Here is a 17,724-nt window from a genome sequence, read left to right as displayed (position 1 = left end):
GCTCATACCTCCGCCCTAACAATGGGACTCTGTCACAAAGGCAGGAAGGCAGGTTTAGGACTGCATATTATTCCCATATAATCAAATTGTATTTGTCACAAGTGCCAAATACAACATGTGTAGACCTTACAGTGCAATGCTTACTTACAAGCTCTTAACCAACAATGCTTTGAGGTTTTAAGAATAATAAGTGTTAAGTAAAAAAATAGATAAATAAAAAAATGTTAATAAAAAATAAAAGTAACAAATAATTAATCAGCAGCAGTAAAATAGCAATAGCGAAGCTATATACAAGGGGTACCGGTACAGAGTCAATGTGCGGGGCACCAGTTAGTCGAGGTAATTGAGGTAATATGTACATGTACGTAGAGTTAAAGTGACTATGCATAGATAATAAACAGACAGTAGCAGCAGCGTAAAAGAGGGGTCTGAGTAGCCCTTTGATTAGCTGTTCAGGAGTCTTATGACTTGGAGGTAGAAGCTGTTAAGAAGCCTTTTGGACCTAGACTTGGGACTCCAGTATTGCTTGCCGTGTGGTAGCAGAGAGAACAGTCTATGACTAGGGTGACTGGAGTCTTTGACAATTTTTAGGGCCTTCCTCTGACACCGCCTGGTATAGAGGTTCTGGATGGCAGGAAGCTTGGTCCCAGTGATATACTGGGCCGTACGCACTACCCTCTGTAGTGCCTTGCGTTCGGAGGCCGAGCAGTTGCCATACTAGGCAGTGATGCAACCAGTCAGGATGCTCTCGATGGTGCAGCTGTAGAATCTTTTGAGGATCTGAGGACCCATGCCGAATCTTTTCAGTCTCCTGAGGGGGAATAGGTTTTGTCGTGCCCTCTTCATGACTGTCTTGGTGCGTTTGGACCATGATAGTTTGTTGGTGATGTGGACACCAAGGAACTTGAAGCTCTCAACCTGCTCCACTACAGCCCCGTTGATGAGAATGCAGGCGTGCTTGGTCCTCCTTTTCCTGTAGTCCACAATCATATCCTTTGTCTTGATCACGTTGAGGGAGAGGTTGTTGTCCTGGCACCACACGGCCAGGTCTCTGACCTCCTCCCTATGCCTCATCGTTGTCGGGGATCAAGCCTACCACTGTTGTGTCATCGGCAAACTTGATGATAGTGTTGGAGTCGTGCGTGGCCATGCAGTCATGGGTGAACAGGGAGTACAGGAGGGGACTGAGCACATACCTCTGAGGGGCCTCTGTGTTGAGGATCAATGTGGCAGAGGGCGGTGTTTTGTCCCAGGGTCCTTAGCTTAGTGATGAGCTGTGAGGGCACTATGGTGTTGAACGCTGAGCTGTAGTCAATGAATAGCATTCTCACATAGGTGTTCCTTTTGTCCAGGTGTGAAAGGGCAGTGTGGAGTGCAATAGAGATCGCATCATCTGTGGATCTGTTGGGGCGTTATGCAAATTGGAGTGGGATAATGGTGTGGATGTGAGCCATGACCAATCTTTCAAAGCACTTCATGGCTACAGACGTGAGTGCTACTGGTCGGTAGTCATTTAGACAGGCTACCTTTGTGTTCTTGAGCACAGGGACTATGGTGGTCTGCTTGAAACATGTTGGTATTACAGACTCAGTCAGGGACAGGTTGAAAATGTCAGTGTAGACACTTGCCAGTTGGTCAGCGCATGCTCGGAGTACACGTCCTGGTAATCCATCTGGCCCTGTGGCCTTGTGAATGTTGACCTGTTTAAAGGTCTTACTCACATCGGCTGCGGAGAGCGTGATCACACAGTCATCCGGAACAGCTGATGCTCTCATGCATGTTTCAGTGTTACTTGCCTCGAAGCGAGCATAGAAGTAATTTAGCTCGTCTGGTAGTCTCGTGTCACGGCTGTGCTTCCCTTTGTAGTCTGTCATAGTGTGCAAGCCCTGCCACATCCGACGAGCGTCAGAGCCGGTGTAGTATGATTCAATCTTAGTATTGTATTGACGCTTTGCCTGTTTGATGGTTCGTCAGAGGGCATAGCGGGATTTCTTATAAGCTTCCGGGTTAGAGTCCCACTCTTTGAAAGTGGCAGCTCTACCCTTTAGCTCAGTGCGAATGTTGCCTGTAATCCATGGCTTCTGGTTGGGGTATGTACATACTAGGGATGCAACGGTACACAGTATTATTATTTTTTTAATTTCACCTTTATTTAACCAGGTAGGCTAGTTGAGAACAAGTTCTCATTTGCAACTGCGACCTGGCCAAGATAAAGCAAAGCAGTTCGACACATACAACAACACATATGTTGTCGAACCGTTCAGTACGCCCCCTACAGTTCAATACGCACATGTGACCCGCGGATTTACGATATTCCTGCCATTTTCTTAAACTTGCTTATTGTGCTGCAGACTACACGCACGTTGTACATTCAGATCCACAGAACCAGACGCGCAGCTTGTGAACAGGCTTGGCAGGCAACTGCTTGGGGCCCCAGGCCGTTAAGGGGCTCCTGAGGGCTGACAAACTTTACCTCACAGCAATGCCTCAATATGTGGCAACCGCAGTGACCGCAACCCCCTCCCCTTAAACAACCAATGGACGATTTGCAATGACATCTCAGTAGGAAATCTCCCAAAAGGGGCCCCATGAAGAGAGGGGAACTAAAAACAAATATTCTCAGCTCCAACTTGACAATGCGCTAGCGAGACAGAGAGAAGCAAATTTGAAGAGGCACCATCGTCTTTCAAATCCGCTGTGTGGGAACATTTTGGATTCAGCGTTCAATACAATGACGAGGGTAAGAAGACCTTAAACAACTAAGTACAGTCTGCAAGCATCGCTTTGCCACTGTTGGCTACTCAAGTGGAAACACTTCTAACGTGTCATTTACTTAACCCGGCCGTATCCCTTGCAGGTGGAGCTGGAGCAAGGAGAGTCCACTCGTTAGCGAAAACACAACAATCTCTCGCTGCTGCCTTCCTACAACAAATTCAGAAAAACATAAAGAAATAACAAAAGTAGTGGGAGTATTCATAGCCAAAGATTTGCAGCCCTATTCGGTGGTTACTGACTCGGGATTTCGTCACCTGATGAAAAACATTGAACCGCGTTACAAAGTCCCCTCCCGCACACATTTCAGCAGCAAAGTTATTCCCAAACTCTATGAAACATCATGGAGAGAAATTGAAAACCAATTGATACAGACACCCTATCTAGCTCTCTCCACTGATAATTGGACCTCCAGAGCAACTCAAAGCTACCTCACTGTGACGGATCACTATGTACTGGAATGGGAGAACTACGTGTTGCAAACTTGTCCCCGGTATGAGAGTCACACAAGCGCACACTTTTCTTAGAAATAAAGATTTCGAAACCGTACCATTGCCGTGGCCCCTACCAAACCATGGGCCCACTGTACCCTTGCATCCTTAGTACGCACGGTCACTGTGGTGACGATGGTGTACTCCTCAATGCCATCAGACGAATCCCAGAACATATTCCAGTCTGTGCTAGCAAAACTGTCCTGTAGCGTAGCATCTGACCACTTCCTTGGGGGTGCTGAAGATGGTGGCGAGCGCAGGCGAGATTTCAGCTTGCTCCGAGTAAACCTTAACTTTTATCCCTCTCAAACGTACTTAAATGTAATGGAACTTGGCTTATAGAAAACACAATAGAGAACAACACTTAGTTGACCGCTAATTTGATCTGAAACTTTGAGAAATGGAAGAAAAAAATGTGCGAAAGAGCAAAGGGAGAAGGCAGTTGCTAGCTGAGCACTCATACATTGGAGAAAAACTGCCACCTGACTCCTCGGGAGAAGAAATGGAGGATTCTGGACATTTGGTTAATTCTGAAAATGCAGTCAATAGTTCTGCACACAGAAATAATTGTCTTTGCAAAGATAAACGAAAGGGCCGATGGTCTGGAGAAAATGATACGCGAAAACACCTCAAAAATAGTTGACCTCGAGACCTCTCTGAATCATGCATACAAGAATATCGAAGAGCTTAAACTTGCAAACACTGCTACTTCTGAGAAATGTACTGCACAGGAGAAGACCATTGCAGACATGCAAGAGCACTTTAGTAAGAGACATCTGTAACCGTGTGGCACCGGACTTCCCCGATGGATATATGGCTGTGGATGTCGCTCATCATATTGGGAAGAAACAAGATGCCATTGTCAGCCGCTCGATCATCATCCGGTTTGCTTTTCGCACAGCGAGAGATGCAGTTTGGAAGAAAGCAAAGGAAAGCGCCTTTCTGAAAGAGAACATTTAGATTCGGTAAGGACTTGACTGCAGCAGACAAGGCAGCAAAGGCAAAATTGTGGCCTCTTGTACAACAGGCCCGAAATCAAGGAAAAGGTGGATAATACAGGGGAATCAGAGCCTTTTTCGATATGAAGCAACTTTTTATAGAGAGGGTAGAGTTGAGATTGCATAGGATTTTTTTGCATAAGAGTTTAGCTACATCTAATGCAGAAAATGGGAAATATTGGGAACTGCTGAAATTGAAAATCCGCTCAGCCTGTATTACTGATGGAAAACGGCTTGCTTTAAGAAGATGTGAGGTAGCTGAACTCTCTTAGACAATTGCGGATATCACAGAGATTGAGCATCTTGATCTTAATGAGAAAGCTAAATTGAATGATTTACAGAATCAACTAGATACATTTTATGAGGAAAAGGCTAGAGGAGCTTTCATAAGATCCAGAAAACAATAGCTTGAAAAAGGCGAAAAGAACAGTATATACTTTTATAATTTGGAAAAGAGGAGAGGGGAACTCAACGCACTTCGGAAATTTAAGATTAATGGAGTTACCACTGAGGATAGAGAGTTGTTATCAGACTTTACCACTAAGTTTTCTGAGAATCTTTACTCCTTAGATAACAATTTGAGTGGCTCTAAGGATCTCCTTGATTCTATAGAGAATGTTAATTTGGTTAGTGAAGAATTCAATTGGTCTTGTTGTCAAGATTTATCCATTATGGACATCCAGTACAGGGTTGCTCAGTTAAAAAAGAACATTTTCAGGTTGTGATGGATTAACCTCTGAATTATACAAAACCTTCTCTGAAGAAATAGCACTATTTTCTACTTGAAACCTTTAAGGAGGCTATAAAGAAGGGAGAACTACCTGCCTCTCTGAAGCAAGGTGTTATTACTCTTATACCTAAACCACACAAGGATCTCTTAAATATTGATAATTGGCGTCCAATCACACTCCTAAATGATTGTAGCCTTAATCTTAGCAAAAAGGTTAAAGTCTTGCTTGAATGATCTGATTGATGAATGTCAATCAGGGTTTATGAAAGGGCGCCATATATCTAATAATATGAGGCTGGTGTTAGACTTGGTTGAGTATTGTGATCTATTGGATGACTTCCCTGTTATCCTATTTTTGGATTTTCAGAAAGCATTTGATACAGTAAGTCACAATTTTATCTTTGATTGTCTTAAGCATTTGAAATGTGGTCGTTTTTTGGTTGATGCTATTAGAACTCTGTATAATGGTGGAAATAGCTATATCAAACTCTGTCATGGAACATCCTCAAGGTTTAACATTTACAAAGGAATATGACAAGGTTGTCCAATTTCACCTTTTACATTTTTGTTAGTATCTCAAATTTTATGTTCATTAGTTCATCAAAGTCAATTTGAAGGCAGATGATGTGGGAGTGAATGATACATTTGGGGACAGACATGAGTGAATGGATACAGGCTGGTAAAAACAGCTGAACACTAAAACAGACTACAGGAAGAGAAGGCGACACATAGGCGCCTAGGACAACTGGACACACTAATGATAGAAGAGACACATAGTCTGCTGCTTCTAATAAAGGCAAACATAACAAAGAGTACATTAACACACTAATGATAGAGGGACACATAGTCTGCTGACATTAACACACTAATGATAGAGGGGCACATAGTCTGCTGCTTCTAATAAAGGCAAACATGCCAAAGACGTAGACCTATAGGATAGACAGACATATATTATTTTTAGGACAAGAAAGGGTCCTGCCACCATTATAACCTAACTGAAACCAGACATGGGCGTTATTGGGCGTAAACAAGCAGGAAGCCTAAATTAAAAGATAATGGTGGGAAGTATCTTCGTTTGCATATGTGAGGGACTCATATGCTGTATGTGTATAAATACAAGAGCCAGGGCTCTGGGAAACGGTGTGTGATCCGCGGACCACCCCGGCTTGTGATATTTTATATTAAAGCCTATATTGAATCCACAAGTTCTTGCACGTGTTATGTTTTGAACCGATTTTCCACGACAATGACACCTCACTTTTTTAGAAAAATGTGTCACAAGCTAGATTAGCATTGGATATCGTGAAGCAGTTCTCCAAAATCTCAGGTTTGGCATTAAATCTTTCCAAATGTGAGATGTTTGTTTTGAAAGGAGCTGTCAATCCAGCAGATTGTAACATCTCTGAAAAAGATACTGTAACCTACCTCAGTGTAAAAATCACCAAAAATCTTAAGGCGGTGAATGATCTTAATTTGAACCCTGTAACTGAATCTGTCAAAAACAATTATCCTCATGGTTAGGGAGGGATTTAAGTCTTCAAGGAAGGGTGCTTTTATCCAAAGCTGAGGGGCTATCTCGTGCATCCTATCTTTTTTAATCTATTGACATTCCCAAATCCACTTAGACCTTAGATACCTTAGATAGGCTTTTGTACAACTTCATATGGAAAAACAAGCCACATAAGATAAAAAGAGATGTTATCACCAACAGGGTTTGTGATGGCGGTCTAAATGTCTTAGACTTCACTCTCTTCAATCAGATATCAACGGTCAACTGGATTAAAAGGTACATAAAAAATCCTCATAGTTTCTGGAATATTATACCTCATTTTGTTTTTCAGAAATTCGGAGGTGTCACGTTCCTGACCTGTTTTCTGTTTAGTTTTGTGTGTTAGTTGGTCAGGACGTGAGTTTGGGTGGGCATTCTATGTTATCTGTTTCTATGTTGGTTTAGGGTTGCCTGGTATGGCTCTCAATTGGAGGCAGGTGTTTGGCGTTCCTCTAATTGAGAGTCATATTTAGGTAGGCTGTTCACAGTGTTTGTTTGTGGGTGGTTGTCTCCTGTGTCAGTGTTTGTCGCACCATACGGGACTGTTACGGTTTGTTCATTTCATGTAGGCTATTTTTTCCCTGTTCGTGCGTTCTCGTGTTTATGTATGTTCGTCGTTCAGGTCTGTCTACTTTCGTTTTGTTATTTTGTATCATTATCAAGTATAGTTCGTTTTCGAGTTTGTTTCGTTTTGTCATCGTGTTAAATAAAAGATGGCTTATTTCCCGAATGCTGCGTATTGGTCCACTGATCTTTCTCTCCTCTCCTCATCTGAGGATGAGGAGAACGACAGCCCTTACAGAACCACCCACCAATCCAGAGCCAAGCAGCGTAATTTGGAGCAACGGGCAAGTATACAGGACTTGTGGAGTTGGGAGCAAATATTTAACGGAGAAGGACCATGGGCTAAAGTAAATCACCGTCCATGGGAACGGCTGGAGGCAGCTCGGAGAGCGGAGGAAAATAGAGAGAGGAACCGGCGTTATGAAGGGACGCGTCTTGCACGGAAGCCCGAAAAGCCCGTGAGTAACTCCCAAAAATTTCTTGGGGGGGGGCTAAGGGGTAGTGGGCCTAGGGCAGGTAGGAGACCTGCGCCCACTTCCCAGGCTAACCGTGGAGAGCGGGAGTACGGGCAGACACCGTGTTACGCAGTAGAGCGCACGGTGTCTCCTGTACGTGTGCATAGCCCGGTGCGGGTTATTCCACCTCCCCGCACTGGTAGGGCTAGATTGGGCATTGAGCCAGGTGTCATGAGGCCGGCTCAACGCGTCTGGTCTCCAGTGCGTCTCCTCGGGCCGGCATACATGGCACCTGCCTTACGCATGGTTTCCCCGGTTCGCCTACACAGCCCGGTGCGGGTTATTCCACCTCCCCGCACTGGGCGGGCGACCGGGAGCATTCAACCAGGTAAGGTTGGGCAGGCTCAATGCTCAAGAGAGCCAGTACGCCTGCACGGTCCGGTATTTCCGGCGCCACCTCCCCGCCCCAGCCTAGTACCTACAGTGCCTACACTACGCACTAGGCTACCAGTGCGTTTCCAGAGCCCTGTTCCTCCTCCACGCACTCTCCCTATAGTGCGTGTATCCAGTTCGGTGCCTCCAGTTCCGGCCCCACGCACTAAGCCACCTGTGCGTCTCCTAAGTCCTGTACACACTGTCACTTCTCCCCGTACTAGTCCTGAGGTGCGTGCCCTCAGCCCGGTGCCACCAGTGCCGGTACCACGCACCAGGTATAGAGTACGCTTTGAGAGTTCAGTGTGCCCTGTCCCTGCTCCCCGCACTAGTATGAAGGTGCGTGTCCTTAGCCCGGTGCCTCCAGTTCCGGCACCACGCACCAGGTCTACAGTGCGCCTTATCCGGCCAGAGCCATCCGTCTCCCCAGCGCTATCTGAGCCATCCGTCTCCCGAGCGCCATCTGAGCCATCCGTCTCCCGAGCGCCGTCTGAGCCATCCGTCTACCCAGCGCCATCTGAGCCATCCGTCTCCCCAGCGCCATCTGAGCCATCCGTCTCCCCAGCGCCGTCTGAGCCATCCGTCTGCAATGAGCCTGCAAAGCCGCCCGTCTGCCATGAGCCTGCAAAGCCGCCCGTCTGCCATGAGCCTACAGAGCCGTCCGCCAGACAGGAGCCGCTAGAGCCGTCCGCCAGACAGGAGCCGCTAGAGCCGCCCGTCAGACAGGATCTGCCAGAGCCGCCAACCAGACAGGATCTGCCAGAGCCGCCAACCAGACAGGATCTGCCAGAGCCGCCAATCAGACAGGATCTGCCAGAGCCGCCAACCAGACAGGATCTGCCAGAGCCGCCAACCAGACAGGATCTGCCAGAGCCGCCAGCCAGACAGGATCTGCCAGAGCCGTCAGCGAGCCATGAGCAGCCAGAGCCGTCAGAGAGCCATGAGCAGCCAGAGCCGTCAGAGAGCCATGAGCAGCCAGAGCCGTCAGAGAGCCATGAGCAGCCAGAGCCGTCAGAGAGCCATGAGCAGCCAGAGCCGTCAGAGAGCCATGAGCAGCCAGAGCCGTCAGAGAGCCATGAGCAGCCAGAGCCGTCAGAGAGCCATGAGCGTCCAGAGCCGTCAGAGAGCCATGAGCGTCCAGAGCCGTCAGCCTGCCATGAGCGTCCAGAGCCGTCAGCCTGCCATGAGCGTCCAGAGCCGTCAGCCTGCCATGAGCGTCCAGAGCCGTCAGCCTGCCATGAGCGTCCAGAGCCGTCAGCCTGCCATGAGCGTCCAGAGCCGTCAGTCAGCCATGAGCTGTCCCTCAGCCAGAAGCGGCTAGTAATCCTGAACTGCCCCTCAGTCCAGAGCTGTCTCTCTGTCCGGAGCTGCCCTTCAGTCCGGAGTTGCCCCTCTATCCTGAGCTACCTCTCTCTCCTGAGCTACCTCTCTCTCCTAAGTTCTCCCTCTGTCCTGAGCTATCCCTATGTCCTGAGCTACCTTGTCCCAGAGCTGTCCTTGATTCTGGTGTTGCCCCTAAATTTAGGTGGGGTTATTTGGAGGGTGGTCATTGTGGGGAGGCTAAGGAAGCGGGGATTGATTATGGTGGGGTGGGAACCACGCCCGGAGCCTAAGCCACCACCGTGGTCAGATGCCCACCCAGACCCTCCCCTGGACTTTTTGGTGATGCGTTCGGAGTACGCATCTTGAGGGGGGGGTTATGTCACGTTCCTGACCTGTTTTCTGTTTAGTTTTGTGTGTTAGTTGGTCAGGACGTGAGTTTGGGTGGGCATTCTATGTTATCTGTTTCTATGTTGGTTTAGGGTTGCCTGGTATGGCTCTCAATTGGAGGCAGGTGTTTGGCGTTCCTCTAATTGAGAGTCATATTTAGGTAGGCTGTTCACAGTGTTTGTTTGTGGGTGGTTGTCTCCTGTGTCAGTGTTTGTCGCACCATACGGGACTGTTACGGTTTGTTCATTTCATGTAGGCTATTTTTTTCCTTGTTCGTGCGTTCTCGTGTTTATGTATGTTCGTCGTTCAGGTCTGTCTACTTTCGTTTTGTTATTTTGTATCATTATCAAGTATAGTTCGTTTTTGTCTTGTCTTTAATAAATATTATGTGTTCACAACCCGCTGCGCCTTGGTTCCCTCACTACTCCTCCTTTTCGGTAGAAGAGGAGGAGGACCGACGTTACAGGAGGGCTTAATTTTTTACTACAATGTCCATATATTGTGGGTAAACTTCCTGTGAAACTGGTGGCTTTAATGTGCTGGGCTTTGTTGTATAAACACAACTTTTCACCTCATAAATGTTTTATATGGAACAATGGGTCGATATTACATAGAAACAAGATGTTATTTAACCATAAATGGTTCTCGATAAACATTGTCCTTGTCAGCCAATTAGTTAATATTAGTGGGAATCTATTTACACGGACAGAATTTATGGAAAGATACAACTTTGAGGTTTCAAGCAAGGAATATGACACTGTTATTAAAGCTCTACCTAGTGGGATAAAAACTTTACTTCAGAATAATGCATATTTTGGAATATCTCCGATTGTAAGCGATATCCAGGTGAATGGCATTGGTCTACTAGATACGAAATTCAACAATCGTTTATGAAGGGATATTTTCTACAGGAAGTCTATTCCCTCTGCGATATTTTATTGGGCTTCATCGTTTGATGTAAACTGGCGCCATGCTTGGCTCACTCCACACAAATTTATGGTGAACAATAAAGTAAAGGAGATCTCCTTTAAGATTATCCATAGATTCTATCCGTGTAATAGCTTGATTTCTAATTATATACCTGATGTTACCAGTGAATGCAGTTTTTGTGAACTAGAAACTGAATCTATTGAACACTTATTCTGTCTTAATTTATATAGTGAAGTGTTCTGGACTGATGTAAATCTAAATCTTGGCCTCAAATTGCATACCATTGAAATTTCTAAGTTTGACATATTATTGTACTACACTGATTCCACAATTGAGTCTTTAAAACATATATTTAAAAAAATGTCAATTTTTTTAATTCGCTATATGTCTGTATTTGAATTGATATAATGTGGATTCGTTTTTTTTCTTCTTTTTTTTCTCATTTCTTTGTGGAATCCCTCTGGCTGTTATGTTTATGTTTTGCATGTTACTGTTAATTAAAAAATGTAAATGTAAAAATCTGACCACTTCCGTATTGAGCGAGTCACTGGTACTTCCTGCTTTAGTTTTTGCTTGTAAGCAGGAATCAGGAGGATATAATTATGGTCAGATTTGCCAAATGGAGGGCAGGGGAGAGTTTTATATGCATCTCTGTGTGTGGAGTAAAGGTGGTCTAGAGTTTTTTTTTCCTCTGGTTGCACATGTGACATGCTGGTAAAAATTTGGTAAAACTGATTTAAGTTTGCCTGCATTAAAGTCCCCGGCCACTAGGAGCACCGCTTCTGGATGAGCATTTTCTTGTTTGCTTATGGCCTCATAGAGTTGGTTGAGTACGGTCTTACGAATAATATAGATAGTGTGGTCTACAGCTTATCATAAGGTACTCTACCTCAGGCGAGCAATACCTCGAGACTTCTTTAATATTAGACATCGCGCACCAGCTGTTATTGACAAAAAGACACACACCCCCACCCCTTGTCTTACCAGGCGTAGCATCTCTGTTCTGCCGGTGCATGGAAAATCCAGCCAGCATTAGATATTGTAGTTATTTTCTTTACCCCTTTTTTCTCCCCAATTTCGTGGTATCCAATTGGTAGTAGTTACAGTTTTGTCTCATCGCTGCAACTCCCGTACGGACTCTGGAGAGGTGAAGGTCAAGAGCCATGCGTCCTCCGAAACACAACCCAACCTAGCCGCACTGCTTCTTGACACAATGCACATCCAACCCGGAAGCCAGCCACACCAATGTGTGGGAGGAAACACCGTACACCTGGCGACCTGGTCAGCGTGCACTGCGCCCAGCCCGACACAGGAGTCGCTAGTGCGCGATGAGACAAGGATATCCCTGCCGGCCAAACCCTCCCTAACCCGGACGAATTGTGCGCTGCCCCATGGGCCTTCCGGTTGCGGCCGGCTGCGACAGAGCCTGGGCTCAAACCCAGAATCTCTGGTGGCACACTGCGTTGCAGTGCCTTAGACCACTGTGCTACCCGGGAGGCTAATATTATAGTTCTTACTGTCCTATTGGTAGGATGCGGTGCGACTCGAGTTTCACCATTAGGTGGAAGACGGTGTCCCCTCTCTGGTCAGTCTCACCGGAGAAAAGAAAAGAGAGAGCAGGGATCGTGAGAGGCGAAGATTAATACCACGTTCAAAACACCTGGGAATTCGGAACTGGGAATTCGGAAATCTCCGGCCTCCGACTTCAGGGTGTTCAAAACAACTGGGAACTCTGGGGGGGAAAAAAGATCTGTGACTGGGAAAAATCGATTTCAACAGTCATCCAACTTGGAATTCCAACTCGGGCCTCTTTCTACTGACCTACAATAGTGTAGCCTAGTATGCAGTATAAACTACACATCCTCTCTGCCTAGACCAAAATAGTTGTACCATCACCAGAGGGGCGATAATCACCAAGTGGTCCTCAGATCCTCAAAAGGTTTTACAGCTGCACCATCGAGAGCATCCTGACGGGTTGCATCACTGCCTGGTATGTCAACTGCTCGGCCTCCGACCGCAAGGCACTACAGAGGGTAGTGCATACGGCCCAGTACATCACCGTGGCCAAGCTTCCTGCCATCCAGGATCTCTATACCAGGCGGTGTCAGAGCAAGGCCCTAAAAATTGTCAAAGACTCCAGCACCCTAGTCATAGACTGTTCTCTCTGCTACCGCATGGCAAGTGGTACCGGAGTGCCAAGTCTAGGTCCAAGAGACTCCTAAATAGCTTCTACCCCCAAACCATAAGACTCCTGAACAGCTAATCAAAAGTCTACCCAGACTATTTGCATTGTCCCCCCCTCATCTCTGGAACGCTGCTGCTACTCTCTGTTATTATCTATGCATAGTCACTTTAATAACTCTACCTACATTTACATTTTACCTCAATTACCTTGACACCGGTGCCCCTGCACATTGACATTGACACCGGTACACCCTGTAAATGGCCCCGCTATTGTTATTTACTGCTGCTCTTTAACTATTTGTTATTCTTATCTCTTACTTTTTTAAAGGTATTTTCTTAAAACTGCATTGTTGATTAAGGGCTTGTAAGTAAGCATTTCACTGTAAGGTCTACACTTGTTGTATTCGGTGAATGTGACAAATAAAATTTGATTTGAATAATGGGACCTCTGACAATTTTTATCAAAAGTTAAATCATCATAATCTACTTTTTCCTTTTACAGTCCCTACTACAATTTCGACATTTACATAGGCAGCTCAATTTGGATCTTTTGCCCAATTATTGGCAAAATATCTATTCTGGTTGGCTAAAATGCAAATTAGTGGCAAACGATCAGAATTGGGCTGCCTGTGTGAACGTACCCTATTGATCTAATAACATAGCATTATAAAGTATGGTACTCAGGTTCAAATGGGCAGAGACCGCCAAGTTGGATTGTGTGCAGGGTGGGACTCACCGGTTGCATTTACACAGGCAGACCAATTCTGATATTCTTTCCACCAGTTGGTCTTTTGACCAATCGCATCAGATTTTTTCACATCAGATCTTTTTCAAAGCTGATCTGATTGGTCAAATGACCAATTAGTGAAAAAATATATTTCAGAATTGGGCTGCCTGTGGAAACACATGGCCTTTGTCCTCTACATTGTGTGTTTGTTTGACCATGATTCTTTTGAACTACCATGACTATAATGTTTTTCAACTGTCAATTGTCATTCAAAAAATGTGTTTTGTGATAAATCAATTACTGGTAGTTTACTAATGAATCTGAATATTAACCCCACATCTTATACTTCCAAGTTATTCCATAAAATAAAACTAGGCTACTTTCTAACCTACTCTCAAAATTATAGCCATTATAGTCTGTTCAGTGCGACGTGTTAATTCCCTCCTCATGGATACTAGGCCAGTAATGAATGTATAATTATGCCATTACCCTACCTCGTCACAGAGATAGTGGTTAATCAGGCTTTAATTGATTATTTGCGCTTAATTACCGCAGCCCCTTAATTACTCGGGAAATATGTTTTGCGTCTGATTCACATTGAAATAAGTAAAAAGCAAAGGCCAGATCTTTAATTTTGCATTTATAGGCCGATTCATTTGAAGTGGTAAAATATCTTGCCTATGCTTCCACACGTTGTTCCTCGTTCCACCACCAGATGGCAGTGCTATCCAAGACCTAGGCGCGTTCATTAGGACGCAACGTTTTGGAATGTTCAGAACTTCAGATAGAAATATTCCTCTGACACATACAATAAGGAATCACATCGTCTCTATTGGTGGAATTTCCTGTCTGCAACGTTCGACAACGTGGCCTTGAAATCCTCAACCGGATACATTTGGGTCATTTTAGTCCATTCTTTGGTGCACGTGCTTCACTGTGGCGCAAAGGATATTTGCAGTCCAACAATTCAGGCAGGCCTACAGCTTATGTAATAGCCTAACATTGATAGCCTAACATTGATTATAGGTAAGTATTCATGGTTATTGTGTGATTTTTTTATTACTATTTTTAGGGTTAACTTTGGGCAAGTTCGTATAGAATAATGTAATTGTTGCATACCCCTTAGATCTACAGCACTTGTAATGGACTAATATCCATTGGTCAATTTAGTATTTTATGGGCTCTAGATATAAATCAGAATTATGTCCAGACCCCATCAGATACAACACTGCAATACATGATAACAGAACTGTAATATTAAATATTCTAGGCGGCCTCAACTGAGTGGTTTTCTATGGCCTGTCAGCACGATCCATAATGGTGCTTAGTATCACATGACCTGGGGACAAAACCTGTTGTCGGCGCCAGAAGAGTACCCAGTGATGAAAACCCTGGCTGTGGCCAGGGATAATTGTCTTAACCATTGGGAAGTGTGCAGGTGCTTTTTATAAAATGGCAGTCTAGTCTGGAGCAGGAGGATGAGATGACATGTAACCATACCTTACAGTAGGCCTACTGTAAATGTATCATCTCATGATATCATCTCATGATAAACTAACTATCATCTCATGATAAACTGTTTATCTGATGTAGATAAACAGCTTTGCTCAAGTCCCCATAATTGCACATATAGATCACCCTGGGCAACACACATGAACTATGCAACACTTTAGGGGAAAGCCAGGGAGTTTGGATCATGTAGTCTACTCTTTCCTCACCATCAGATATCCCACCCCCTTATCCTTTGTGCATGATTACTGACCACGACACATCTGGATGAAGGAGACGATCAGGTCAAACCCTCCCCCTAGACACCATTTCTGAAAGGATTGAATGGTTGGAAACAATATGGTGGAAAAACAGTTCACTAAGCCTACAAGAAGGCTATTTGGAGATATAACCACGTTTCTTACACCCATCGGATCCTTTCAGATCCATGTGTCCAGGGGAAGGGCTAAGAGGTTGATTTGGGAGTGATAAGGTACCCCCCTCACAATCACAAATAAAAAAGTAGAGTCCTTTGGAGTAGAGAAAATAGATCCACGTATCTTTTAAATTAAAAGAGAGACGGAAAGGAACTGCCCTAAAAGATTAGTGGAAAATACTCTCTGGAGAATTAAGAGAGAAACAAGTCTTTATGAGGAAAGGAGAGGACGGAAACAAGTATTTGATGCAACGACAGAGGGAAAGACAGACCATTTTTTATGGAGATGAAAAGAGGGCAGTAGGCCTATAGCACGAGAGGGGAGGAGGAGAAAATGAGAAGAAAAAGAAGACACTTTTCCAGCAGAGGAGAGCAACGTCTTCAAAGCGGACCGCATAGATGGGATCGTAACAGTCTGTCCAGTTGCATTCTGTCCCTGTGATATCCCGTCTCCACCCCTTCATTACTCACTGGCTCACTAGCGGGGGGAAGAGGTGGGGGTTGAGAGGGGGGGAAGGGTTGTTGTGTGGGAGGGAGGATCGGGCAGGGGGGCTCTTTTGTGTTATGCAGCGGTGCAGTTAATCTAAAGGCCTGTGATGGACGTCTTTCCTCCATCCCTCCTCCCTTGGAGTCCTGGGTGGTTGGGGGAGGGGATGGATGGCGTGAGGAGGGGGTAGGGTAGGAGAGAGAGTAAGAGGGGGAGGGGGATAGGTTATTAGTCAGCATGGCGAAAAGGAGAGCAGCAGGAGATATTCTACTTGTTTTCCTACTTCTCTCTCTCAATTCAATCCAACTAGCTTTATTGTCATGCGAAACAAGTGGAATAGGTAACAAACAAAAGTGAAATAAACAATCAAAAATTAACAGTAAACATTACACTCACAAAAGTTTCAAAAGAATAGAGACATTTCAAATGTTATATTATGGCTATGTACAGTGTTATAACAATGTGCAAATAGTTTGTATTTCCAATGGTGTTTGTGCTTCGCTGGTTGCCCTTTTCTTGTGGCAACAGGTCACAAATCTTGCTACTGTGACAGCACACTGGTATTTCAACTAAAGGATATGTGAGTTTATCAAAATTGGATTTGTTTTCGAATTCTCTCTCTCGCTCTCTCTCTCACACACAGACAGGTTACTTCTATCCTCGTAGGACCTAAAATTCATTTCCATTCAAAATCCTATTTTCCCTCACCCTTACCATAACCATAACCCTAACCTTACCCCGTAACCCTAACCTAACTCCTAATCCTAACCACTGACCCCTTACCCCAACCCTAATCCTAAACCTAACCCCTAAACTTAAAATAGTCTTTGTCCTCATGGGGACGTGGGAATAGACCCCACAAGGGAGAATTTTTCTTGTTTTACTATCCTTCTGGGGATTTTAGGTCCCCACAAGGATAGAAGAACCAACCCCGCCCCTACACACACAGACACGCACACACACATACTTGTGTGTGCTCTCCAGCCCACTCAACTTTGCTGGCACTCACACATTCACCCTCTCCCCTTTCCTCCTCCTAATGACAGTGTGAGTGTGAGAGGAGTCTCAGTGTGAGGGCCCTAGCTGCTCTCTCCCTCAGGCCCTGGCTCTTTGTAGTATAATGTAGTGGCAGTTCTAAGCAGGGGGCTGGGCTTGTAAATATGTATGCTAAACAATCAGTAGCACCATCTCCTTAGCAACAATCTAAGATGGGGACTGGGAGGGTGGGGGTTGGAGTGATAAACACACATCAATGCCCCAGTGTGTATGTGTTGTGTGTGTGTGTGGGCTATGTGTGTCACTACCAGAATATGTTTGTGCATGTCTGTGCAGGCTTGCATGTTCTGCACATCAGCGTTGTTGATGATATGATGGATGTAATAATTTTTTCCCTTACAGGAATACTGTGCAACAGCACTAGTGGAAAGTTTTTCAGTGCACTACTTTTGTCTGGGTGAACATTTGACGGCAACGGGATAAAAATGTAAGCCAGTCATGTGGATTAATTCCTAGAAATCATCAAATTAGTACTGCATTATGAGTAAGGCACATACTGGATCCATTAGGTCAAACACAGTCCAACTTAACATAATAAAATGCACTAAAACACACTTATCCCATAATACAAGCATGAACTCAAACAGAAAGTACCCAATACGGAAGTGGTCAGATGAAGCGGATGCTAAACTACAGCACTGTTTAGCTAGCACAGACTGGATTATTTTCCTGGATTCATCCGATGGCATTGAGGAGTTTACCAATTCAGTCACCA

At 45.0% G+C, this 17,724-nt stretch overlaps 1 long non-coding RNA gene across 1 annotated transcript; it reads left to right on the top strand.

Moving 5' to 3' along the window:
- Window positions 1-2,644: 2,644 nt before the first annotated feature.
- Window positions 2,645-13,223, top strand: LOC139550934 (uncharacterized). The gene is made up of 3 exons (XR_011670154.1): window positions 2,645-2,740; window positions 2,858-6,842; window positions 10,171-13,223. It is a non-coding gene; the product is annotated as an uncharacterized lncRNA (long non-coding RNA).
- The last annotated feature ends 4,501 nt before the right edge of the window (window positions 13,224-17,724 follow it).

The sequence above is a fragment of the Salvelinus alpinus genome, chromosome 23 (genome assembly GCF_045679555.1).
Source record: "Salvelinus alpinus chromosome 23, SLU_Salpinus.1, whole genome shotgun sequence".
Classification (NCBI taxonomy): domain Eukaryota; kingdom Metazoa; phylum Chordata; class Actinopteri; order Salmoniformes; family Salmonidae; genus Salvelinus; species Salvelinus alpinus.
The sequence above is the reverse complement of the archived record's forward strand: the minus strand, read 5'-3'. Positions and strand labels throughout refer to the sequence as shown.